The following is a 26,745-nucleotide window of genomic DNA, read 5'->3' as shown; positions in this document are numbered from 1 at the left end:
GTTATGGTTCTGGTGTTTGTGAGTAGAGAGTTGCATCCTGAAATCAAGAAATAAAGGGTTTGTTTCCTGTAGAACACGAGGTCTCAGAGTGACCGTGGGTGTGGGAGCTGATGGCCATGGATACCTGATGTATGTTACACTGAGTTCAGTGGAAAAAACAAGACCCATCTGTATGGTCTGGCCACTCAAGATGGCTGTTTTCCTGCTCTTGGTACATCCCCTACTCAACCAGCTCATGTTTCCTCTACACCTACTCACAAAGTTATGTGTCAGAGAATGGATGCTTTCGAATTGTGGTGCTGGAGAAGACTCTGGAGAGTCCCTTGGACTGCAAGGAGATCAAACCAGTCAACCCTAAAGGAAATCAACCCTGAATATTCACTGGAAGGACTGATGCTGAAACTGAAGCTCCAATACTTTGGCCATCTGATGCCAGGAGCCGACTAATTGGAAAAGACCCTGATGTGAGGAAAGATGGAAGGCAGAAAGAGAAGAGGATGAGGATGTTTGGATGGCATCACCGACTCAATGGAATGAATGTGAGCAAGCTCCGGTAGATGGTGAAGGACAGAGGAGCCTGGCGTGCTTGAGGCGTTCATGAGGTCACAAAGAGTGGGACAGGACTGAGCGGCTGAACAACCTTCCCCTTAGGCCACAACGGCTCCAGCTGGTGGTTCATGAAAGGAAAGCACCTGCCCTCAGGATGCTTGTTAACCTGAGAGGCCGCGAGGGGCGTGCCTCAGCTACTGGTTTCCCTGGTAACGGATCAGCCTTTCGACGTCATTTCCTCCTACAAATAGTCGCCTCCTTCTCCCTGGGGTGGCGAATAGTGCTAGCTATCATATCTGGTGTCTATGGGACATGGTGAGGTGCCGCTCCAGGACCTTTCTTCAGGTTTGTAAGATCCCGCCCATCCCCTCCCCACTAATCTATTAAACCATTGATGTCCCGGTCGCTGACTCTGGGCTCTTTGGTTGGTCTTGAGGCTGGGCAAGTACGGCGCTTGCCGGCCTGCGGAGTGCAGCCCAATGCCACCCAAATCTCCACACAGCAGCAAAGGAGCGTTTCCCCGCAATGGCCCAGTTAGACTGGAAACTAGGGAAAGACAGTGTTTATAAGAAAACAGGCAGAGGACTTCCCCGTTGGGTCACCATCTTGGTTGGGCCACTAAGAAATCAGTTTTTGTAGAGGAACTTTATCATTTATGGCAAAAAAAAAAAAGATCCCCTTGTTCTCTAGTGGAGGTGAAGGGGCTGTTTGAGCAGATGATTGATCTATATTTAACCACTTTGTTGTTGTTCTATTCCTTCTCTGGCCTTATCACCTTTCCTTTTGTTAAATCCTTTTAAAAGCATGTTTGGGATGGAAGAATTTAACTGTGTAATATGTGTGGGGCTCTTTATGGATTTGAAAACACTCCCATGCCATTAGCACATCAGATGCTCCACAGAGTAACGTGATAATATAACTGAGTCTGTCAACCTTTTCTCTAAAGGGCGAGATGGTAAATATTTTTAGCTCTGTGGGCCATAATCTCCCTTGTGACTGTTTAGTTCTGTATTGAAGTGTGAATTGCCATTTACAATGCATGAGAGTGAGCAAGGCTATGTTCTAGTAAAGTTTTATTTACAAAAATAGGCAGTCGGCTGCAATTTGCAGACGGTTGGTCTAGACTGGTACTTTTTAAAGCATGTTCTGTGGGCAGCATTACCAGCGTCACCTGAGAGGTTCTTAGCAGTGGAGAACCCTGGTCCCAGACCTCTTGAGTCAGAATCTGCTTTTTAACAAGACTCAGGTGAGCATCAGTGAGTCAAATGGCATAGGGTTATTAAAGGAACGATTGGATTTTCCTCCCCTCATTCCTGCTAAACTGTACTGGGATTCATCCATCTTCGCCACCCCTATCACATCGTATCATATCTCAGATTAGGTTTTTTTGATACCTTCTGGGCATTAGGACCATCTCATTTATAGCTTTTAAGAGGTCTGGGCCAAATCTAAATGGGTACTTTGATGGCAAAAGCAATTCAAAGGCACTTGGCTTTCCCCTCGCACCTGGTCAGCTGGGAGACCTCTGCAAAGAAAAGTCACAGGGTCCCTGCCCCTCATGCCCATCTTGAATGTTGCACTTCTTCCCCACGGTAACCAGCAAGAAGAGGGAGGGAGGTGAGGGAGGGAAGCCTTCTGCTGGTCTGATGCTCTCGCCATGTGGTGTTGGGGTCCTGTTTGGGTAGCCACCCCAAAGTGTGCTCTTTCTCATGTATGGTGGTGTTGTGGGGGTGTGGGGTATCTGCTCCTGTGGGACCTCAGACACTTGGTGGTTTCCTGACTGCGCTGGGGCAGGTCCCTCCGGTCTAGCTCCCTTCAGCATCACCTCCTTGGCCTTAAGAAGACACAGCCCTTCTAATGAGCAGCCGTGTTTAAAGACAACTGACTGTGTGAGGATCTTTTACTTTTATCTAGTTTGTTTCACTTTTTCTATTTATTTCATATTCAGTGCTCCCATTTCATTTAGTTTCTGTTTTCCAATTTCTCCATCTCTTTTTTAGATATTCTTTCTCAAGCCTTTATTGAGCTTAGTAGACAAGCTTTTGTATACATATATGTAAGTAATATGTGTAATATATATTTTAGAAAACTTATGAATTTTTGCCTAAATAAAAAAATTTGTGACATTTTGCTTCCAGTTGTTTGACTTAGGGTGAATAGAATGCTAGATTTCTAATTTAGAAAAATAGATATGAAACAAGCAACAAAGGTTTACTGGGGAACTATTGTCAATATCTTATAATAACACATAATGGAAAATAATTTCAAAAATAATATATGTGTATATATATAACTGAATCACACACACAAAAATTCTACTTTTTGAAACTTAGTAATGTTTATCTTTTGCCAGTTTTTCTAAATGTCCCATGGAAATCTAATAACAGTGTATGAAATACAAAATTTTAAATACATTTGTGTAAGATATAAGGTCAATATAAATTAATATAAATCTATTATATTAAAATAATGACATCATTCAAGATGCTCCTATTATTTTTTCTGTACTTGATAAAATATTCTCAGAAAAATATTAATATGTCTCACTATATGTTTTTTCTTTTCCCTTTTATTTCTTCTGATTTTTGCTTTATGTAGTTTTGTTTCTTTGTTGTTAGGTGTCTAATGGTTGTGAATTGTACCTTTTATCATTAAAAATATTTATCTTTGTTTCATTAAAAAAAAAAAAAGACACAGCGCTGCCCAGCTCTGGACATGGGATCTGGGCCAGTCTTGCCCTGCAAGGTCGGAGTCAGGTACCAATCTCCTGGGCCCAAATGTTGGGACACAGGAAAGATCAGAGTCCTTGAGGCCAGCTTCTACCCTGGTAGGAGGCGATGATCACTTGGGTGGGTCTCCCAAAGGGCAGGAGAACTGACTCCTGACCCTCTCCTTCTGTCTGTGCTGGGGCTCCCCTCATTGGCATGCAGGTGGTGGGCAGTAAGGGTCACAGCATCAGTTTGGAGCCATTTAACAAATCCGTCATGAACAACAGACTTACAGCATCCCTCGTCTTCAACTTCGGGTTCCAGACAAGAATGTGCCCCCACAACAGCTGGTTGAAGCGAGTTACTTCCAGTGCCTTCACACAGAGCAGGACAGTGGTACTCAGTGAAGCTTATTGATCATCACAGAATCCCTTCATTGGTCAGTGGTGAGCCAGTGATCCACAGCTCTGATGCCAAGCCTGGGCTCTCCCCTTCCCAAAGCTGATCTCAGAAATAACTTCCTTCCAGTCATTCATTTCACTTAGAAGCAAGTGAACTCAAAGGTCAAAGCCAAGTTGCTAGATTCCCGGCTGAGAACCTTTGCCATCACACCATCTTTCCATCTGGTTGCGGGGGAGGGTGGAGGGTGGGGGGTGGTGCAGGAGAGCAGGAGTAAAGAAAATCCTGCCTTTCACATAACCTTTCTGAGAAACCAGGGATGAGGTGAAGGGGGAAAATGTTAACCATATGAAAAACATAGGTTTCTATATAGAATACATTAAATGATTGCAGTTCTGTTTTAGAAACATACATGTGTGTGGAAATACCCAGAATGGCGTCACATGTTGTCATTCTGGTCAGTGTCCAGGGTTCGATTGGGAGCTCTCCTATGTGTCCATCTGGATGATGCCCTTCTTAGTGTTGGAAGTTTACTTTCATAATAATCAGACACATTTTGACCAAATACAGAAAGCGGGGCTTTTTGTTTTCGGTTGGGGTTCTATTAACTTTCCATTTTGATTTCAGCATCAGCCTGGAGAATGAGAGCAGTAACCAGCCTTTGGAATTCCGGCAATTTTCTTCCCTGGGATCCATTGTCTCTGTCACGTGAAAATGACAACAGTAAGTTGGATAAAATACAACTTTGGGGGAAAACAACTTATTAAAATCACTTTGGAAGAAAAAGCCCTGAGTATGTTTGGGGGAACACAGTGTTGATGTTGCTTCTGCGACTGGCAGGGCCTCAGGGTCAGAATCTTCTGTGTGTATGTAACTCAGCTGCTGGGAGCCTGATCTGCCTGAAATTCACCTTTGATCGGCAGAGGCCAAGGTTTCCACTGGGAAGTTTATTGATTTATTTCTTGGTTTCCTGGTGTTGGTTTGACAATCATGAGCTCAGTTCAAAAACCACAAACTCGGTTCCAGTTGCCATACTGAAGGCATTTAGATGACAATCCAAATTGATCGTGAGAAGCTTGACATGGGTGGGTCCGTGTGGTATCGAGGGGCAAACACATCCATCTCATTACCAGATCCCAGTGTTCTTCTGTGTGTGTCCTCGCTGCGCCCCACTTATTCTTCACTGTATCTTCATTGCAGCTGGTGAAAATCGCCCTTCCCATTCCAGCTCCTCCACAAAATCATCACGGATAGTTCTTTCAACCTTCCATCTTCAGGAGGAAGTAGTTCTTTATGGTTCTTTTTTCCTTTCGTGTGTGTGTGTTGGCACATGTCTTTACTTCACTTATGTATCAGTGATGCAATAGTGATATATGAGAGCTCAAATTAATGCCTACTTATGATTATTAGCATTTCTTTTTTTGGGGTGATTTAATTTTCATTGGAATATAGTTGCTTCACAGTGTTTCAATTTCTGTGCACAGTGAGTGAATCAGCTTTATGTATTGACACTTGGACTTGGGGCTGTTTACTTGCAGCATGTTTTCCCTCTGTGATGTCAACTCCTTGAGTTTGGAGACTGTTTTTTTTTTAATTAAATTTATTTATTATTTTTAAATGAAACAGATGATATTTTTAATGATAAAAGGTACAATTCACAAAGAAGCTAGACATCATAAATCATTAGACACCTAACAGCAAAGAAACAAAGATACATAAAGGAAATCAGAAGAAATGTAAGGGAAAAGAAAAAAAATTCATTATCATAGTGAGACATATTAACGTTTGAAGACTGTGTTATTAACCATTGGATTCCCCAAACAGTTTGGAACAGGGGCTGTCACAAAATACACACTCAGGAGCCTGTACAAGAAGTACAGTCTAGTCATTGTTATTCTGCAAGTGATGCAGGCACAGAGTTGCAGAAGTTCCGTAGTTCACTAGGTTTGCCCCCTCTAGTAACTTCTGACTCCCTGCTTCCCACCGGCACTAACCTCAGCTGACTGGAAGCTCATCTTGATGCCTGTAGGTCACACACTTATCTCTCTGCTGCTTAATTTTTTCTGCATTATCCATTGACTTCCCATTTTGGAGGTTGAAGATTGAGCACTTTCTCTCTTTTTTGGTCACCACCTCATTGGCCCCCTGCTCCCCACTGCACATGCACACCTCCTCTCCTCCCATCCTAGAAAGAGTCATTCTATAATTTTGAGTAGGTCAAGATTCAGAGTTGGCATGAGGTGATGCTGTTGACAATGGAGCCCTCCCAACTGTTGTTAGAACACTTAGAAGTAGTCTTTTAGTAGAAATAGTAGAAACAGTCTTTTAGTTTTTCTGGTTGGCTTAGTTTTCTGGGCATGTATCAAATGCCTTCTGAAGTCTCACTTCGGTTTTATGTCTCTCCTCTGCTTTCACTCCTTTCTGTGGTGGCGTGTATCCCTCGATTGATTGCCAAGAATGGGTGCATGGGACATAACATTTGAGACAGTGCATGGCTGGAAAGGTGATGCTCTACTGATAACTTTATCTGGCTATGGAATTCCCATGCCAAATGTCATTTTCTCTCAGCAATTGGAAAGCATCACTTTAGTATCTTTCAGCTTTGATCTGGTGTTGCTCTTGAGAATTTCAGTGCCACTCTGATTCATGATCCTTTATGTCAAAATTAAGGCTTTTTCCTTCCTCTTGGTAGGCACTTTGACCATCTTCTCTTGGTGCTTAGTGGTCTTAAATTTCATGATGAGACGACCTGGTGTGAATCTATAGTCAAGCATTTCCCTGGATGCATTGCAGGGAACCTTTGCAAATTGCAAAATGAAGCCTCTTGTTTCTGGAAATTTTTCTCAGATTACTTAATAATTTCCAACTCCCTGTTTTCATTGTTCTCCACTTTATAACCCTGATTTTTTTTTCAGTTTTGTGTTTTTGGACATTTTATGTCACCTCACCCTCATTTTTTCTTCTTCTATTTTCCTTTGTCTTTTAAGGTGACTTTGTGGCACATTTTCTCCACTTCCATTCAAATACTTAAAGTATTTGATTTCTGCTATTATACTTTAAATTTCTAACAGCCATTACTTTTATTTTGAGGGTTCCTTTTTCATAACATCGGTCCTTGTTTCATGCATGTGATGTTTTCTGTCCTTTTCCAAGGATGATAATTTCCTTGAATTTTCCTTTCCCTTGCATAGCTCTAAATTTCTTCCTTTTGTATCATATGCCACTTCTCCCAAATGTTTGGCAGTCCTTCACTGCTGATGTATAAGAGTGGGGTGCCAAGACTGGCAAGGAAGCTCTTTACTGTAGACTCAGTTCTAAGGCAACTAGCCTGTTGAGACCTTTTGATGTCAGTGTCTTCAGACATTTTTTTCTGAAATTAATAAGATTTCTCTGAGAGGACTCCTATAGCCCTATGTGGGAGAAGCACACTGAACAGCATTGTGGGAGCTGAATGTGGGAAGCTGGCAGAAGTTATAGTGTTGGTGTCTCAGTATTGAGAATATGTATGTTCATTCCATTCTCTCCAATGTGGAATCCTTTCTCTAACCTCGAGTTTCTCAACTCTGGCACTATTGACATTTGAGGTCAGATGATTCTTTATGATGGGGCTGCTCTGTGTGATGTAGGATGTTGGACAGCATCCTTGGTTCCTAGATGCCAATAGCACCCACTCCCCAGTTGGAACAAAGATGTCTCTATACATTGCTGAATGTCCCTTGTGAAGCCAAATCACCCCAAGTTGAGAAGCACTTTCCCAGGCTGGAGACTCCCTGTTTGTCTCTTTTCTAAGAATAAACACTCATTTTGGTTCTGGGTTAAGTGGACATTAGATCCTTAGTTGTTGAGAGGATCTTAGAGTTTAACTGTTTCTTAAATAAATATTCTAGGAACCCTTCTACCATTAGTTCTACATTTGTACATTTTTGGTAGAGTGTGGTCTGGGCCAATCAATTTCTAAGCCTTTGGACATTGAAGTAATACTGGTTTTCCCTTGGCTTTCCCCATTGCTGAGTCAGTTTCCCATTTTCTTGGGCCTAATAAATCAACTAACATCACCATCTGTTGACCAGCTGCTGGAATTTTGTTCCTATTAACTCTTTTCCTTCATTGTCCCGGGTTTTTGCCTTTTTTGAATGTATTTAACTGTCATGAGAGTCAAGGAAAGAATTGGAGGAAGGGGAAGGGGTGCAGGTTTGTGTTAATGGGGAGCTGAACCAACCATTTTCAAGTTGTAGAAATGTTATATATAATTTTGGGGGAGGGGGCACAGGTAGGAAGCTGTCTTCTAAGAATTGGAGAAAGGAGCAGTGGGTAATAGGTGCATTCAATCCACCATGTTTAAATTTGAGTGCCCACTCAGTGGATATTTGTTGAATGAATAAATGAATGAATGTTGGATATTGTGCATCATATTTTTGTAGTAACTTGAGGAATGTAAATTCGACCTATTTCAGTACTCCAAAGACCAACCAAAATAGTATGTTTCCACCAAATTACACCATGGTTATACAAAGCACTTAAAAGGGAGGTGGGCATGGGGAAGAAGCCTACTATGTATTGACTCCTACCCTGGCTCCGTGATAATGTTCCTCAAAGGACAATTTGCTCTTTCCTTGAGGGTGTGGCTCACACCATTGTGTTATTAATCCCCTCATGTTCCATGCTTGGGTCATGAGAGTTTGTCCTTATCTGTCCTGTGTGAGAAAAGGAGAGAAGGAGAATTGAGTCTTGGGAAATATGAACATGGTGGCTGGAACACCTTGATTCCAGTGATCTTAGCCTTTCCCCATGCCCTCCCCCCCACCACTCTTGTTAATTACAGGAAAGGTGGGGTGGTTCTTCACTGGCCCCTTCCTTCCAGAGCTCCAAATTCTTTCCTCTCATTGGTTTACTTTCTCTTCAGATCCAGCCAGAGACATCCAGAATGGAAGGATGGGTCTATTAACTGTGGCTCAACTGCTTTATCCAATTTAGAGTGACAATTTCAGCCAGTCATAGCATTTTATGACTAGGTAAATGGCTGACTGAATTTGTCTCCCTAAATTAGGGTTATACCAACTGGTACCCCAGTTACCACTGGTACAGAATACACTCTATGCCAAAATACAGTCACTGGATGAATCATAAATAATAGTTTGACTTGTTAACCTTATTCTAATAATAATTTGTGGGAAAATTCCTGATACACACTTTATCCTCCTCTAAGATAGTTGCTGTTGTTCAGTGGCTAAGTTGTGTCCGAGTCTTGCAACTCCATGGACTGTAACCCATCAGGCTCCTCTGTCCGTGGAATTCTCTAGGCACGAATACTGGAATGAGTTGCCATTTCCTTCTTCAGGGGATCTTCCCAACCCAGGGATTGAACCTTGTCTCCTGCATTGGCAGGTGGGTTCTTTATCACCAAGCCACCAGGAAAGCCCCTCTAAGATTAGATGATCCCAAACAGAACTTGAAACTACTAAAAACATGTCTCACTTGATTGTAGCTTAAATAACATAGGCAATATAGAGATTTTTTAGTGCTGTCACACATACTCTAATTTTCTTCTCTTTCCTGACATGCCATATGATATCACTCCTCTAATTGTTATGAAGGTAGGCATGACCAAATGACTTGGATTGGTTTAAAAATAAATGGGAGGAGATGCTTGAAGAGTCAGTATGTAACTTATTTACCCTTTGCCTAGCTTGTTAATTATGGAAGAATATCCAGATGGAATTTCCATCAAACTGGCTACCTAAGTGATTGCAATGAGTGTAAATCAGTACAAACTGTTGTTGGACATATAATAAAAGAAAGAGTGAGATTTTTGTTGAGTAAAGCACTAAGATTTGGGAGCTGTTTGTTGCTGTAGTATAATCTAGTCTCTATTCACTGATACAAACTTGACGGAGTTTATATAATTCAAAAGTGTTCATAATATCTTCTAGTGTCTGTGTGTGTTGTTCAATCACTAAGTTGTGTCCGACTCTTTGCAACACCCCCATGGACTGCAGCACACCAGGCTTCCCTGTTTATCACCAACTCCTGGAGCTTGCTCAAACTCATGTCCATTGAGTCGGTGATGCCATACTACCATCTCATCCTCTGTCGTCCCCTTCTCCTCCTGCCCTCAATCTTTCCCAGCATCAGGGTCTTTTCCAATGAGTCATCTCTTCACATCAGGTGGCCAAAGTATTGGAGTTTCAGCATCAGTCCTTCCAAAGCAAATCTGCTTTGTTTGAACCTGGTTGGTAATCTGGAGATCTAGCTTGGCTTCTCCTTCCCTCCATGTGTCCTCCTAAAACACCTTCTCAAAATCTTATCAGAAGATAGTTGGAAAACCATAACTAAAGACTCCCAAACAAATATCAAGAACTTTTCATGATGAAAATTTTAGGCTTCCTTTTTATCCAGCAGCAATGGCAAAAATCCCCTTCCTACCCACTAAATAATAAGCTAAAACTAATTATAATCAAGCAAATGAAATAAAAATGAAAACAACAGGGTCTTTTCCCAGTGAATGTTACCATAATCACATACACATGAATTGGATGTGAAGGCAGCACTGTGTGCTTGCATCGCCATATGCAGCAGAACTTTGAAAACAGAACTGAAGAGTGAAACGGGAACCAGGAGACGCCATGGTAGCTCATCCTGCCTTGGGTCTGCATTTGTCTTCTCTGCCTCACTTAATTCCCCATCTCCAGGGCAGCATGATTTTTTAGTCCAATCTAAAGGTCACAATGCTTTCAAGCACCCTCAAGTGTTGGGGTGTCCTGGTCCTTTGAAAATCTGAATTAAACCATGGACTCAAGGGAAAAAAATCACATCTGCACACTTAATATATGTATTACATTGCAGGACTTTTAAGGCCTGCCTGAACCCCAGCTTAAGAAACCTTGATCAAATGGTTCTCAGTATTTGCCCAAGTATGAATTTAACCTCTTGAAAATGTGTATATTTCTTTATTGGCTCAAGATGTGTGTGAAATAGGAACACTATATTTAATAGTTTCACATATTGGTTACTGTTTCAAGAGCATCTCAAATGGTAGAATTATTTAATTTTGTATTTTCTTTATGTAGGTAGAAAATAGAAAACATGTGGAATCATGTGGGATCATACAGTATTTGTCCTGTGGCGAATGACTTATTTCACTTAGCATAATACCTTCAAGGTTCATCCATGTTGTAGCCTGTGTCAGAATTTAATTTTTAAGGTTGAGTAATATTCCATTGAGGGTATAGAGCACATTTTGTTTATCTGTACATTGGTTGATAGACACTTCAGTTGCTTCCACCCTCTACATGCTGTGAATAATGCTGTTGTGAACATGGCTTTTCAAATATTCAAACCCCTGCTTTCATTTCTTTCTAATATGTATCCAGAAGTGGATTTGATGGAACATGTGGTAATCCTATTTTAAATTTTCTTGAGGAATTGCCACACTGCTTTCCATAGCAGCTGCTCACATTCCCACCAAACCCAAAAGGGGTCTTTCCATATACCTGCCAACACTTACTTCCTGGTTTTTGATAATAGCCATCCTAATATGTATGAAGTGGTATCTCATGTTTTTTTCTTCTTATATTATTATTTTTGGTTTTGCTGGTTCTTCATTGCTGCATGTAGGCTTTCTATAGTTGGGATGAGTGGGGGCTACCCTTGGTTGTGGTGTGAACTTCTCATTGTGACTTCGCTTCTCAGAGAACACAGGTGCATGGTCTTCAGTAGTTACAGCATGTGGGCTTCAGTAGTTGCGGTTTGCAGGCTTAGTAGCTGTGGTGCACCTGGCTTTATTTGATCCAAGGCATGTAGAATCTTCCTGGACCAGGGATTGAGCCTGTGTCCCCTGCACTGACACTGTACCACCAGGGAAGTACTTATCATGGTTTTGATTTGCATTTTCTTAATGCTTAGTGATGTTTAGTGTCATTGCATGTGCTTATTGGCCATTCATTTCTTTGAGGAAATGTCTATGTCCTTCACCATTTTTTAAAATTATTTCTTTTGTTGTTGTTGAGTTGCAGGAGTCCTTCATATATTCTGGATATTAACCCTCTATCAGATAGATAATTTTCAAGTATTTTCTCCCATGCCATAAATTGACTTTTCACTTTGATAGTGTCCTTTGCACAAAAGTTTTGAATTAAAAATATTTTTTTCAATTTAGCTTTATTGGAGTATAGTTGACTAACAATGTTGCTGGTTCCAGGTGTACAGCAAAGTGATTCAGTTATACATATATTCATTCCTTTTTAGATTCTTTTCTCAATATAGATTATCACAGAATATTGAGTAGAGTTCCCTGTGCTATATATACAGTAGGTCCTTGTTGTTTATCTATCAAGAAATTTTGAATTTTCATGTTAATCAAATTTCTTTTCTTGGTGTCCTATCCAAAAAATCATTTCCTAATCTAAAGTCATGAAGCTTTTCTTCCATGTTTTCTTCTCTGAGCTATGTAATTTTTTCTCTTATGTTTAAGTCTTTGATCTATTCTGAGTTAAATTTTTGTATATGGTATAAGTGTTCAACTTCATTCTTTTGCATATGGATATCCAATTTTTCCAAAACTATATGTTGAAAAGTCTACCTTTTTTCATTGAATGATCTTGGCACTCCTTTTCAAAGTTCACTTGACCATATATGCAAGGATTTATTTCTGAGCTCTCTCTTCTATTCCATTAGTATATATGTTGGTCTTTATGCTGGTACCACACTGTTTAGATGACTGTAACTTTAGTAAGTTTGGAAATCAGGAGGAATGGGACTTCCAAATTTGTTCTTTGTTTTGAAGATTGTTTTGGCTGTTGGAGTCCCCTGAAATTTGTTATTAATTTTAGAATGGATTTTGCTATGCTGCAAAAACTTATTGGGATTTTGATAGGGAGTGCACTGAATCTGCAGATCACTTTGGGTAATAGGGACATCTTAACAATATTAAGTCTTCCCAACCCATGAGCGCAGGATATGTTTCCATTTATTTGTGTATTTAAGTTCTTCATTGTTCCATGGTATTCAGTTTAAAAGTCTTTAATCTCCTTGGTTAAGCTTAATCTGAAGTATTTCTTTTTGCTATTATCAATGGAATTGTTTTTTCAGTTTCCTTTTGGATTGTTTATAGAAAAAGATCTGATATTTGCAGGCTGATCTTGTATTGGACAATTTTGCTGAATTTGTTTATGGTCTTAATCTGTGGGGTGGAGGGAAATATTTAGGGCTTTATATATATAATATCATGTCATCTGTTAACAGAGGTAATGTTCTTTTTTTTCCAGCTTTTATGTCTTGTATTCCTTTTTCTTGTTTAATTGCTTGGGCTAGAAGTTCCATTACTATGAATAGAATTGAATAGAACTGGTAAAAGTGGGCATCCTTGCCTTTTCTTCTGATTTTAGAGGAAACATTTCCCACCTTTCATTGTATATAATGTTGGCTGCAAGTTTTGAATATATGTCCTTTATTATATTGAAATTATTCCTTCTATTCCTAGGTGGTTTTTTTTTTTCCATGGTTTGATCATAAGTGGGAATTGTCAAAAGTCTTTCTGCATCATTTGAGATGATCATATGATTTTTTTTTCATTCTTCAATGTGGTGTATTACATTGACTTCATGTTTTTAATACATAGGGTTAAAAATATTTTCAAATAGAGTCCAGGCTAAAGGAAGCTTTAATACATGGTCTCATTGCTATGTGTGCACATAGACAAGGCCTTTTCACTTTTCCTTCTGAGAAGTCCCCTTAATATCTAGGCTTCTATCTTTTGCTCCTCACTTGCCTTGTGGCATCCTCATAAAAATATTCTGAAGTGTAGGAATACTTCTTTCTTAAGAAAGATCATAGAAGGTTAAAACTGAAAATGACTTCAGAGTTTGTTTTGTCTACCTGCCAAAAGGATACAGAGCTTGCTGTTAAAAAATGCCATTGAAGTATATTTCAGTAGTCCAGGTTTCATATTTCATTACATGTTTAAGGCTTGGTACATACATAAGAACAGAGAAAAGTGATTATATGGGACTAGCTGTGAGTAGATTAAAAACTATTCCACTTCAACTAGAAATGTCTTCTTCCCAGTTTTACTTTTGTGAAATCTATTTTATTGGTGTATGCTAATAAAAAAAAGACAATTTATCAAAAAAGTTTCACTTATCTCATTGAGTCCTTCAAAACAATTCAGTGAGGTAGATATTATAATTCCCAATAGACATATACAGGCCAAAAGTGATTACCAAATAGTGGTCAAAAAGACATGTGGAGAATTCTAGAAAGGATAGGATTACAACTTGGGAAAGGAGTTAAAAGTGTAAGTTACATTGTACAGAATATGAGGATTAAACACTTAGATGCAAACAAAAATTTTAAAAGGGATTTATTAGTATTAGCATTGTAACAAAAAGAACCATGTGAAGACATGACCTTAAATAGAAAAATCATCCTGGCTCTATTACTAAAGGAGCCTGGAAACTAACTGCTGGGTCATTCACAGAAGTCCTTACTATGCACTCTGATAGCCCAGATTTGGGCTCCTAATTCTATTTTCCATTAGAAGAGTGTTTTGTGAGTACTGGATTTTATATTTTACCGGAGGGAAAAGCAAGGTGGGTATGAAATACTTTACCAAAAAAGGTGAGTCTATGGAAGGCTCAATCCATGATGAATACTGGAAAAGAGAATAATTAATATTAAGTGCCCAAAGGAAATCATAATAAAATGAAAGATGACAAGCATGGCAAATATTCCGTTCTGTATTTTATTCCCTGAGGGTATATTGATTCAAAAAGGTGCTGGTAAATAAGCTACTGAAATGCTTGAGGTTCCTTTTATCCTCATCAAGAAAATGGAAATGAAAGGATTTTATGGTGACTGAGCCAGGATTAGGTTGCCAGCACAGAAGGGATGGACACCATGTAGATTGTCTGTTTCAAAATGGAAGAATTTTGCTGGTATGTCAGTGCTGTTAGGGAGAGGTGAGATTCTCTTTTCACCATCCATCAGAGAGCCTGCTGCAGGTAGGGTCATGAACTGGACCTTGTTGCAAGCTCGCCATCAAGGTTTGCACACCTGAGTATTGGTTCTAAGCTGCAAGCTGGCCCCTGTCCCTAAACCTAGGGTTCCCACCTTTCTTTAGGGGAACAGTCACATACCTGAAGGGCTTCCCTAGTGGCTCATTGGTTAAAAAAAATATTCTGCCTCCAATGCAGGAGACAAAAATTTGATCTCTGAGTTGAAAATATCACCTGGAGAAGGACATGGCAACCCACTCCAGTATTCTTTCCTGGGAAATCCCATGGACAGAGGAGCCTGGCAGGTTACAGTCCATGGGGTCCCAAAGAGTCTGCCATGACTGAGGGACTAAATAACAACACATACCTTAAAGCAACAGGAATTTACTCAGGCAAGAGACCCCACTGGAATAGAGGGATTAGAACTTTCTGGGGACATATGTACCAGGTAAAGCCCCACCCTGTGGTTCCCTCCCCTCTTACTTGGTCAGAGCTGACTGTAACTACCCCTGTCAAGAAGCACGCTTCTCACCAACTTAATTGCTAGGGTATCACTTTTTGCAATAGTGGAAATAATACTCCACTGAACCAGCATAAAGTATCTGGTTTCCAAAAGGAACTTTTCATACAAACTTAAAAAAATCGAAAATGAGACATTATGATTTAAGTGATGAAAGTGGAAAATTAAATCATCTTACAAGCTCCCCTCCCTAAGTCCCTAGTTTCCGAGTGTAGATAAAACAATTCCACCAAATTCCGATGAGCTACTGAAGGAGATCAGTATCATCAATAAAAGGAGTTAACTTGAAGAGAGCTATTGATATCTTGTGTTGTATTAATCGGGGAATTAAAAGTGTATGAAAGGCCAGTGATTCAAAGCAAACTTATTTTTTTTCTGTAGTATGCCTAAGCTAGCCATGAAGAATCACCTTTGTTTTGTGTCAAATGCAGTCGATTGCTGTAACTTCATTGGGAAGGTTGCTGAGAAGCACCCTTGCTCAGGGAGGGAGAGCTATTAATTTGAGGCTGACTATCCTAGACACGGAATCCAGTTCCCACACCATGCTAGGGGTTCTTTGCTGTGAAGTGATGAGAAATTATACTTCCCTATGTTTGAATAGCTCGCAATCTGGTTTGGGAATTGAGACACGAGAAGGTGAGGAAATAGAGTGTTTCTCAGGCAATAGAGACACTGCTCTAAAGCTTTCCTGTGCCCCCCTCGTGGGACTAATTGCTCCCTTTTTGTTACTTCCATTAGTGTTTTATGGATGCTATTACATGACTACTGCTTTTATGGTAGTTCTTACATGATTATTGCTCCCCTGTTAGTTTGTGATGCCCTCGAGAGTAGTGACTGCACTTCACTGCCTGCGGAGCCCTGGGAACCCTGGTCTGTGCTTCCTGAGCTGAGGGACGTTCACTGACAAAAGGATGAGCCTGTGACAGGGGTTATGAGAAACCAGACGAACAGGGTATAAAATACACTTCTCTCAGTTACCAGGCCTCTCTTGTTCCCTAACCGCCCAGCCCCCAGTTTTCTGGGCCTATTTCTACAGCTGTCCCATTCAGTTGATCAGTTGCATTTTCAACTTCCAAATAAATGTGCCTTCACTTTAGGATGTGCAGAGTTGAGTTTCCCTTGCTTGAAACTATTACTGAACCACATGTGTTTTGGCTTGCCAAGCAGCAAACACTGAGATGCTGAGGTTTGCAGCAAAGAGCCAGTTCACCCTGAATGCAAGGGGCTCAGGGTATTTATGGGATAATGACTAAAGCAGCAGGGCGGTCTGAAGGGGTGGGGAAGGTGGGGGAAGGTGATTTGGAAATAGGTGGAGAGTGTCATTCTGGGCATGTGTGACTAAGCCACAGGCCTCTGCATGTTCAAACATGGAGGTACTTAGTGTGACTTAACCATGGTGTTTTTGGTCCTCTGATGTCAAGTCATGGACACTCGCTCATGCCCAGTTGGAGGGTCAATGGTCCTATCCAGTCTTAAGCAGTTCAGCTCCAATTGGACACAGTTGATTCCAAGTTCCTGGAGAATAACTCAGGCAAACAGCTTATTGTTTAGGCCAGCACTCCCCAGCCTTTTTGGGACCAGGGACCAGTTTCATGGATGACAATTTTTCCATGGACCAGGGTTGGGGGTGAGGTGGGGAGTGAGGATGATTCTGGTGCTGGTGGTAAAGAACCCGCCTGCCAATGTAGGAGACATAAAAGATGTGGGTTGGATTCCGGGGTTGGGAATATCCCCTGGAGGGGGACATGGCAACCCACTCCAGTATTATTGCCTGGAGAATCCCATGGACAGAGAAGCCTGGTGGGCTATAGTCCATGGGGTCACAGAGAGTCAGACATGACTGAAGCGACTTAGCACACACTCATAAGGAGTGAACAGCCTAGATCCCTCACATGTGCAGTTCACAGTAGGATTCATGCTTCTATGAGAATCTAATGCCGCCAGCTATCTGATTGGAAGTGGAGCTGAGGCAGTAATGCGAACAATGGGGAGCGGCTGTAAATACAGATGAATCTTTGCTTGCTCACCCGCCACTCACCTCCTGCTGTGCAGCCCGGTTCCTAACAGGTCAGGTATGCTGTCTGCAGTAGGTGCTCAGTGTATGCCTGTAGGTGGAGTGAGTGCTTAGGAGGCATACTTGCTTTACTTCCTTAGTGTTGTGCTCCCTGTGATCTGTGGTCTTGCTGCTGGGTTGGATTTGCAGCCTCAGACCTGGAGGGCCTTCTCGCAGTAACACTGGACAGATTGGAACTGATTTCAGGCTTTCCCTTGAATATTCTTGCCAGCTGGCACTGGACAGTGCTAGTAACCTCCAGACAAAGACCCCTAGGAACACGGTTTGTTGTTCAGTCACTAAGTCATGTCCAACTCTTTGTGACCCCAATGGATTGCAGCACACCAGATTGCTCTGTCCTCCACTGTTTCCCAGAGCTTGCTCAAATTCATGTCCACTGAGTCAGTGATACTATCCAACCATCTCATCCTCTGTCACTCCCTTCTCATCCTGCCCTCAACCTTTCTCAGCATCAGGATCTTTTCCAGTGAGTCGACTCTTTGCATCAGGTGGCCAAAGTATTAGAGCTTCAGCTTCAGCCCTCCCAGTGAATATTCAGGGTTGATTTCCTTTAGGATTGACTGGTTTGATTTCCTTGAAATCCAAGGGATTCTCAATAGTCTTCTCCAACGCCACAATTGGAAAGCATCAATTCTTTGGCACTCAGCCTTCTTTATGGTCCAACTCTCACATCCATACATGACTACTGTGGGAAGACCATAGCTTTGACTACATGGACCTTTGTCAGCAAAGTGATGTCTTTGGAGTTGAATGAATTGGGTTACTTACTCACAGAAAGGGACACTGCACACCTTGGGGCCAAGTGGGGCATCTGAGTCAGAGAAATGCCTTGTGCAGAAAGTTAACAAAGCAGGCATGAGCCTGCTATTCTTTCAAAAACCTGTTTGCCAGCCTGGTCTTTGGCCTTCATCTGGGAATCCAGTTTGGGAATGTTACCCCCATTCCCACACTGACAAAAGTGGCATACTGTGCTTCAGCTGTCTGTGCCAGCAGTAAGGTTGATGCTGAGCACTGGTCTGTGTTCAGGGAGTCTGGAATGTCAGTACATGCTAGGCAGGAAGTGCCTGTGTAAGCAGCCCCAATAAAACCATGGGCCACTGAGTCTCTGCGATTCCCTGGTGATGGCATGTCACAGGTGTTGACATAGCTCAGCTGATCCTGAAGGAATTAAGCACATGCTGTGTGAGCCAGTGGGAGAGGACTCTGAAAGTTGGAGCTTGGTTTCCCCTGGACTTCACTCATCCACTTTTCCATTGGCTGATTTTGTATCTTTTCACTGTACCCAATTTCAGCCATGATTATGACTACATGCTGGGTCCTGTGAGTCTTAGTGAATCCCCAGACTTAGGAGTAGTCCTGAGAATCTCTGACATACTTTACTATGGGCTTTGACCTTGAGGTGGGCTTCCCAGGTGGCTCAGCAGTAAAGAATCTGCCTGCCAATGTAAGAGACACAGGTTTGATCGCCGGGTTGGGAAGATCCCCTGGAGGAGGAAATGGAAACCTGCTACAGTATTTTTGCCTGGAGAATCCGGTGGATGGAGGAGCCTGGTGGGCTACAGTCCATAGGGTCACAAAGAGTTGGACACGACTGAGCATGCACATGAGGACCTGAGTGCACACTCACAGAGCCTGGAGCACTGTTCTACAAGCACACCCACAGCACAAATTGAACTGGAGGTCAGTGACCTTGGAGAGGGTATAAAGCTGCGGGACTTGGCACTGGGTGGCATGATCCAGGAAGCAGCAGTCATTCTGGGAGTGGATGTCAGAGATAAACCTTAGTTGGGGGAAGGACAATGAGAACAAGGCCAAAGCTGTAATTGATAAAGAAGCAGCAATTACTTACATAAGCCGAGAGAGGGGGAGATTTTTTTGTTTGTGACGTTGGTGTTTTGTCGATGTTCAGATATGACTGCAGAGGACTCTTGTTTTTGCCTTGATCCATCATGGTCACGGGGTGATCTTGACTGATGCTGCTGTTCTGTGAAACCATTCATGTTCAACAGAACAACACCAGGGCCTGGCTGGGAGGGACTTCCAGCTCCTTGATGACAAGGAGCTCTTTTTCTTTTTCTCAACAGTAATTCAACCTGAAATAGTCTCTTCTGTAAGGCCACAGCTTTCATTTATATGGAAAAATTTCTCCATCATGATTTAGGCCCTGATAATTATAGTGTCTCCAATTTCCTGTATCCATTGAGTGAAAATCCTACTTATGGAGACAGTGATGCTGGAGGAGTTTCGACCCATAGGCTGCAGATCAGATAACTTTGCTCTCTGCAATAACTGCTCATCAGTGTCCTGCTTCCCTCTGGTCAGTCGACTTTCCTGCATGAAGCTAAATCTAATTTCATGACTTCTGTCATTTCTGGCACTTACTTCAACAGTCTTGTGTTGAGAATACAGTCCTGTGCATTTTAAGGCAGTACTGCTACCCAAGGCCATTCACAGCTCCCTTTTCCTAAAACCCAAAGTGAGGATTGTGGCTCTAGCAATCTCTGCAGGTGGTAATTGCAAGACCTAGCACTATTTTTTTTTAAATTGGCCTACAGTTGCTTTACAGTGTTGTGTTAATTTCTGCTATACAACAATGTGAATCAGTTAGACATTTACATATAACCACTCTTTTTTAGATTTCCTTTTTCTTTAGGTCACCACAGATCATTGAGTAGAGTTCTCTGTGCTACACAATAGGTTCTCATTAGTTCTTTTATATGTAGCAGTGTATATATGTCAATCAATCTCCCAATTTGTCTCACCACCCACCTTGGTAACCATCAGTTTGTTCTCTACATCTGTGTCTCTATTACTGCTTTGCAGATAAATTCATCTGTACCATTTTTTCTAGATTCCACATTAAAGTGGTATTATATGAGATTTGTTTTTCTTTTTCTGACTTACTTCACTGTATGACGATCTGTAGGTTCATCCACATCTCTACAAATGGCACTAGTTCATTCATTTTTAATGGCTGAGTAATATTCCATCATTTACATGTATCACATCTTCTTTATCCACTCTTCTGTCAATGGACATCTAGGTCATTTCCATGTCCTGGCTATTGTAAATAGTGCTGCAGTGAACACTGGAGTGCATACATCCTTTTGAATTCTGTTTTTCTCCGGATGTAAGCCCTGGAATGGTATTAAGACCCAGCACTTTTTGACTCCAAACTGCAGCTCCAGGGGCCTTCAGTCCACATCTTTGACCTTTGTTCCAGGCATAGGTGGGATTCCTCTTGCAATTCATCTTGCAAAGGAAGGAACTGCCCCTTTCTTTCTGTTCACATGAATATCCCACCTCTCCCCAGGGCTCCTCTTTCCACCCCTGTGCCCTGGGGCAGGGCTGCAGGTGCAGTAGCTAAGAAATTATTCTACTTCCAAAAGGGATGCTCTCCTGCAGGTGGTTGTGAGAGGGTCTTCAGGTAGCTCTCTCCCCTGGTTTGGGGAAGGAATTGGGTCCAGGAGCTCCACCGCTTCCTGGATGAGAGCACATCATGTCTTTAAACCTGTATCCCTCATCATGGCCTCTTTGATGTCTTCTGACGTGGGGGTTGCTGAACTGATGGGGCCCCTCTCAGTGCATCCTCTGGGGGGAGAATAAAACTGCCAGAAGTCAGTGGTCCTCTGAGCTTAAGATATGGAGACCTGGTGCCTTTTCTCTGCAGTGAATTGTGACTACTAGTTCTGGGGAAGGATTCCATGCAGTACTTAATACCAGTCATTCAAATTTCATCAGTCAGCAGTCGTTGAGGACAAGATCTGAATATTAGGGAGCCTGGTTACAATTTTGACAAAGCTTCTTAATTTGTCCTGTCCAAAACAGAAGCCACTAGTGCTTATGGCTCCTGAGCCCTGGGCATGTGACTAGTCTGTATTGAAATGTGCTGTGTTGATAAATCACACACTGGATTCTGAAGACAATAAAACCTAGAATATAAAACATCTCAATAATTTCTTTTTTTTTAAATAATTTCTATATAGACTACATTTGTGATAATATATTTTGATAATTTTTTATTGAAGTATAGTTGTACAATACTGTGTAAGTTACAGATGTATACTATAGTGATGGATGATTTTTACAGTTTATGCTCCATTTAAAGTTATTATAAATGGGGGATTGTATCCCCCTGGTTGTACAATATATCCTGTTATCTTATTTTTTTACATAATAGTTTGTACTTTTTAATATATTGCCCCTCCCCCACCCCCTGTCCCCACTGGTAACCAGTAGTCTGTTCTCTATATCTGTGAATCTGCTTCTTTTTTGTTATTCACTAGTTTGTTGTATTTTTTAGATTCTACATGTAAGTGATATCATACAATATTTGTCTTTCTCTGACTTATGTCACTTAGTATAATATTCTTCAAGTCCATCCATGTTGCTACAAATGGCAAAATTTCAGTCTTTTTTATGTTTGAGTAGCATTCCATCGTACATATATGTATATATATACTTCATCTTCATCTGTTCATCTGTTGATGGACACTTAGGTTGCTTTCATGTCTTGGTTATTGTAATTAATTCTGCTATAAAAATTGGGGTGCATGTATCTTTCTGAATTGGCTTTTTTTTTTTTTCTTTTCAGATATATACCCAGGAGTGGAATTGCTGGGTCATATGGTAGCTCTGTTTTTTTTAGTTTTTTGAGAAACCTTCAGCTTACATCTTCACCAGCAGTGAACCACAGTTTCCTTTTCTCCAAATCTTCACCAGCACTTGTTGTTTGGGCTCTTTTTGATGATAGCCATTGTCACAGGCGTTGTTATAATATTTTTATATATTGGGTTAAATAAACTATGTTATTGCAGTTAATTTTACCTATTTATTTTTAATATTTCTTTTTAAAAATTTTATTTTTGACTGTGCTGTGCCTTCATTGCTGCACCTGGGCTTTCTCTAGTTGCAGTGAGCAGGGGCTACTCTTCCTTGTGATGCTTCAGCTTCTTATTGCAGTCGCTTCTCTTGTTGCAGAGCGAGGGCTCTAGGGTGCTTGGGCTCAGTAGTTGTGTCCCACGGGCTTCTTCCCAGAGCAGGGATCAAACACTGTCCCCAGCGTTGGCAGGCTGATTCTTATCTGCTGTCCCACCAGGGAAGTTCATTATAGAAAATCGATGCACTTAGGTTAATCCTATATTAATCCTATATATATATATATTAATATATAAATTATATTATATTAAAATAAACATAATACCTCACTACCCAAATTAGTGGGTAGTAGAGGATTCTCTCTGAGTTTCTCATGCACGTATCCCTAGTCTGTGCTCCGTTCCTCACTGAAGATCCCTAGCACACAGCAAAGTTAACACATGCTCATGCATTGAAGACAGTCTCGGGGAAAAATCCAGATGACCACGTTCATCTAACTCTGACTGACAAGCAGGGCTCCCTATCAAGATAAGTGTCCAGTGTGAGTGATAGCCTTGAGGATTAAATGGAAATGCCTGTCTCAGCCTTAAATCATGGCTCGAGGTACACACCAAAATTACAGTTCTGCAGAAACCAATGTCTTGACAGAAGGGAGAGAGGACCATTCCACGTTATCATGGAATCGCATCTAACAACATGTGGTTTCTCTCCCTGAACTTGTGCGGCAGAGCCAGTTGTCGCCATGATTCCACTCCTCGTTTCCCTCCTGACCTTTCATCTTTTGTATTCTTGTCAATTTTCCTTGGGAAGCATTACCATTATGGTGGGGGTGTGTACGTCACGAAAGCACGTTCCACATCGCGCTGAAAATTATGGCTGCAAAGCCTGCTTAAATTACACTCTAATAGTATTTTCTTGGAAGTCATTATGAATTTGGGTTCCTCCTAACCTTTGCCACTGGGGATCACATAGCACAGCTCAACATTTCTGTTGCTGCATTTTATAGTGTTGGTAATGTAAGAATTTACTGGGGACTTTATATACAGAGACAAAAGCACGCCACTTTATGAAGCTATTAAACACCATGGATTTTCCCACATGAGAGATCAAGCTTATTGTATTTCCCAAGCCTCCCAGCAGTCCCTCCCCTTCGCCCTGCCCAGCACAGCTCATTGTGTGAGAGAGTGTGGTTGGCCCAGTGTCCCTCAGCCCAGGGTTCTCAGCATCTGACTGCAACCCGGCGAGATCCCCAATGCGTAGCCATCAGAGATGGCTCACCCCTCTGTCACCAGGCTTGTTACTGCAGGACACCTGGCCTCTATGCAGGAGAGGTTATTATATTTCCTTCTGACAGTTGAAGCTTTTCAAGGGCCAACAATGCCATTTTTTTTATAGCAGAGATTAAAGTTAAAAACATGACAAGCTGAGAGCAATGTGCCTTTGTGTATGGACGGCCAGACATTTTCAGCCAGAGACGGCAGTTAGCTGCATGATCAAAATTCTAACTTGAAACTCCCAGGGTTCTCAAATTAGATGCTTATCTTCTCTTTTAGGGAGTGAGGCTTCATTTAAAACAAAAATTTATAATGGGGAAAATATGGTTTCACTCCCCAAATGCGTTTGCTGTGGAAATGGCAGGCTGCTGAGATAGATGAGACATTATTTGCATAGAAAATCATCAAACAATATACCTTTCTGTTCATCAGATCTGAAAATTTGGACCCATTTCCATTCAGGGTGGGGAGGCGGTGGTCCTCATTAAGGCTGTCTTTGGAGTAATTTAGTTCTTCAAATCAGTTGTGTTTTATGGAAATGACCAAGAGGTTTCTTTGAATTTGAAGGTTTGTGTGTTTTTTTTTTTTTTAAATTAAGAGTTCTCTGAATCTGGAGGTATTTACTGTGTGGTTTTAGTCACTGATATAACTCTAAAAATATGTGAGGCTGCCTCTGAGATATAAATCATTCAACCGCCAAATGTCCTCATTTCTTCTTCGATTAGGAGAGGTAAGTTTCTGTCTAACAGTGGACCAGGGAGTGAGCCAAGGCACTGTGGCGACATCAGCACCTCTAGATGGAAACAGCAGCTCACTATCTAGAAAAAGTGGGGTATTAGTCATGCATGGTTAAATCCCAGTTGGGCAGAGACTTCTGACCTCTTGGATGGACATTGCACCAATGACATGAAGAGTTGGCTTCTAATTCACTGAGGGCAACAAAGCATAAGAGTCTACTCGGGATATGAATGTACTCAAGACTCATTCACATTGTTGGACGGCAGGAACCAACGCAAAATTGTAAAGCAATTTTCCAATTAAAAAATAAAGTTAAAAAAAATCCACTCGTTGACCTTGGCTTCCTCATACACTTTGCGTGGACCCAGGGCCCCTGGGACCTGGGCTGTGGCCCTGTGAGCACATGGGAAAGGCAGCCCCATGCTGGGTATACTCAACAGTTTGGACTTTATAATCTTCATTCCCATCAGTGTTTCTGGGAACTCCATGTTCATAGTTGAGTCTGAGGTGGGGAGAGCTCAGAGCTGGACGGAGTTGTAGGACTGCAGGGTGGACTGGCTTCCACTGACTGATCCTTGCTGACAGGATGCTCTCGGGGGAATCAAGGTGCTGTATGAAGGACAGACATGGTGAACAGGAAATGTGAGATACTTTAAGGTCCATCTCCTGAAAAAACTAAAGTGAAATGATGGAGGCCCTGACCTGAGCCTCCAAGCACGGTTGAGGCAGGCAGGTCTTTGCAGCATCTGTCATAAAACCTCCCTGTGTTGGGAGGGACTCAGAATGTAATGATGTGTCAATTTTTAGAACTTTCTTGTTACTTCTTAGCTGCTGCACACAAATCTGGTAAACTGGAAGCACAAAGAGGAAAATACAAAGCACTAAATGCTCTAAGTTAATTGCACAGAGAACTTTGTGCTCAGAGAAACATCCTCTTTTTGGCTTGTGGAAATTTCTAGACCCCAGGTGTCCAGGTCCTGATACTACTGTTCTTTTAGCTGCTTCCACCTCTGTCTTTGCACCTACCTTTAGCTGTCCAGACTCACAAAGCCCTGGCTCCTTACACCCCCCAAAGCCGCCCATGTATCTGATCACCCCTGGAGGGGGGAATTCAGTCCTCCCTTGCTCACTCAATTACTCACATGCTTGGGAATGTGGGCAGTTGGATTCAAGGAGAAATGAGAGGAAAATAATTTTTAATTTCAAAGAGAATCCGAGATATCTCTACACTGTGAATATATGAATACAGTACAATTTATGAGGTGCTGGAAAATATACTACATTACACAGTCCAATTTCATGCAACCCATAGAGTTCCAAATGCCCTTCAGAGTGTTGGAAGCCAACATGTACAAATACAATTTTAAATAGAGGATAACTAAATGGGTGTGATTACTCTGTTCAGAGCCTGCTAACGAATTCTCAAGAACATAGGGTTGTCAAGGTAATGTCTGGGAAGGTGGCAGAAACTGTCATTAAGCCAAGTGGAAAAATTCAACCCCATCAACGTCATATTCCAGGAATTCTCAAGCTAAAAGAAATTCCTGGACACCTCTCGGAGTGCTTTTGTGTTCTCTTCCCTTTCATCCTTCAGCCCTTTTTTCCATTTCCCCATAGATGACCAAATGAAATAGAATGTTCCCCAAGAAAAGTCATTTAAAGAAGTTGAGTTCAGGGTCAGTCTTTTTTATTTTTTATTTTTCCATCCATGAGTCTTTCTTTTAGTTTATACCCTCTGGGCTGATTCAAATTAGAAGAGTATTTTGGACTCTCTGTGGAGGACACATGGTGGAATAACCTAAATTGGAAATGCATGTTTTATGATAACAGACATTTCCACTCTTGCTGGGCATTTCCAATTGCCAGAGAGCACCTCTATGACATGAACTAATCCACAGACCCTCTGGAGACTCGGCAGAGAAACTGAGGCCATGAAAGTGATTATAGGGCCATTAAGTATAAATGGTGGAAAAGAAATTACATTTGAATTTTTTTCATGTTCTGCTTTCATATAAATTACCTAAGACAATGGAAAGAAAAGACCATCTGGGTTTGGATTTCATAAAATGAGAGTCACATCTGCTCTGGTATGTCATGTAAATATTCCCTCATTAGAGAGTTCAGTCTATGAAACACTTTCGGTCAAAAAAGCATTAAGAAAAAAGGGGGAGAGATGGCTTTTCATGGATGTTGATTATTTTTAAATCCTCAGTCCTAAATATTAACTGGCGAACACCTCAGAAGATTGTATGGGAATTTATTTTTAGAAAATAAGATACCTTACTCTGTGTCTACTTTGGCCAAGGAATGCACATTTCTTTTTTATTTGTTGAACAGGAGATTTGGTGCTTTTTTCACCCAAGACCAGGGGCCTCTTGTGTTTAGCTCAGCTTTTAAAAAGGGCTGAGGATGGCAAGTTGTACATTCGTAGGTACATCCTTTGGCTTCAGCAATGTGAGATGAATGTTTCTAGCCGTACTAAATTATTTCTCTTTCCAATAGTCTCTTTGCTGCCTTTTTTCTAACCTTCTGTCTCTTGGCTCCATCTCCTTTATGTTGGTTCAACCTTAAACTGCATGTGATAGCAAGATGGTGACAGCAGATCTAGACTTTT

At 41.4% G+C, this 26,745-nt stretch overlaps 1 long non-coding RNA gene across 1 annotated transcript; it reads left to right on the top strand.

The window, feature by feature from the left end:
* Window positions 1-807: 807 nt before the first annotated feature.
* LOC122434587 lies at window positions 808-21,972 on the top strand. Its single transcript, XR_006267420.1, has 3 exons — window positions 808-894; window positions 4,284-4,379; window positions 21,836-21,972. It is a non-coding gene; the product is annotated as an uncharacterized LOC122434587 (long non-coding RNA).
* Window positions 21,973-26,745: the final 4,773 nt, after the last annotated feature.

This window comes from Cervus canadensis, chromosome X, assembly GCF_019320065.1.
Source record: "Cervus canadensis isolate Bull #8, Minnesota chromosome X, ASM1932006v1, whole genome shotgun sequence".
In the NCBI taxonomy this organism is placed as follows: domain Eukaryota; kingdom Metazoa; phylum Chordata; class Mammalia; order Artiodactyla; family Cervidae; genus Cervus; species Cervus canadensis.
The sequence above is the reverse complement of the archived record's forward strand: the minus strand, read 5'-3'. Positions and strand labels throughout refer to the sequence as shown.